The sequence below is a fragment of the Sinocyclocheilus anshuiensis genome, unplaced genomic scaffold (assembly GCF_001515605.1).
Source record: "Sinocyclocheilus anshuiensis isolate Anshui unplaced genomic scaffold, SAMN03320099.WGS_v1.1 scaffold1358, whole genome shotgun sequence".
Lineage (NCBI taxonomy): Eukaryota > Metazoa > Chordata > Actinopteri > Cypriniformes > Cyprinidae > Sinocyclocheilus > Sinocyclocheilus anshuiensis.
Genome location: NW_015557142.1, coordinates 351,754 through 352,749, shown reverse-complemented (window position 1 = coordinate 352,749; position 996 = coordinate 351,754).

Sequence of the window (996 nt, the reverse complement as noted above, 5' to 3'; positions counted from 1 at the left end):
TATATATATAAGTATATAAGTATTTAAGTACAGTACTTGACAGTTTCATGTGCCTTTAGTATTTACTGGTGTTTATTAGTTATTAAATGCTCCTTTTGTCTGCTGTGTTCAGACTTAAGTTTTGTTTGAAGTTTGCTACATTCAGAAAGCGTACTTTATTGGAGCAGATAAAAATAAAAAAGGAATTCATATATCTGACTGCTTGTATACTATTCACTGATGAAAATTTAGCCATGTGCAGCAATATTGAAAACTGAGGATGCAACGCAACGTGAAGCATTGTGATATCGATTCAAATCGTTGACATAATAATCGCAATCGAATCAAATCGTGAAACCAGTGATGATTAACACCCCTACTCACTGCCCACTAATCGGTGTCTTTCGCGGGAACAGATCAAACAATCCCAACAGAGAGACCCTGTTATTAGCCGTGTACTGGAGTACAAAAAGAATAACAGTCGCCCATTCGGTCATACTCGAGTGAAGTTAGACTCCTGGTGAAACAGTGGGCACGACTGCACTTGAGGGATGACAGAGTCTTGTACAGAAGAGCGGGAAAGAGAAACCAACTTATTCTACCCAGGAATTACCATCAAATGGTTTACAGGGAGTTGCATCAGGAAATGGGTCATCTCGGAATAGAGAGGACTCTACGTTTAATTTGTGAGCGATTTTACTGGCCCCATATAAAAAAGGAGACGGAACACTTGTGACACGTGTATGTGAAAAAATGAAAAAGACTACTAAAGCCCCATTGACTAAAATTCAAGCCACATACACATTTCAGCTTGTATCTATAGACTTCCTCCATCTGGAAACGGGAATGAATCTGAAAAATGGGCATGAATACATACTAACAGTATAGTGATGAACCATTTCACACGTTTCGCACAGGCCTATGCCTTGAGAAACAAGGCTGCAAAAAAAGTTATACAGCATGTCTTTGGTGATTTTGCCCTCAAGTTTAGCTTCCCCAAGAAAATACACAACGACA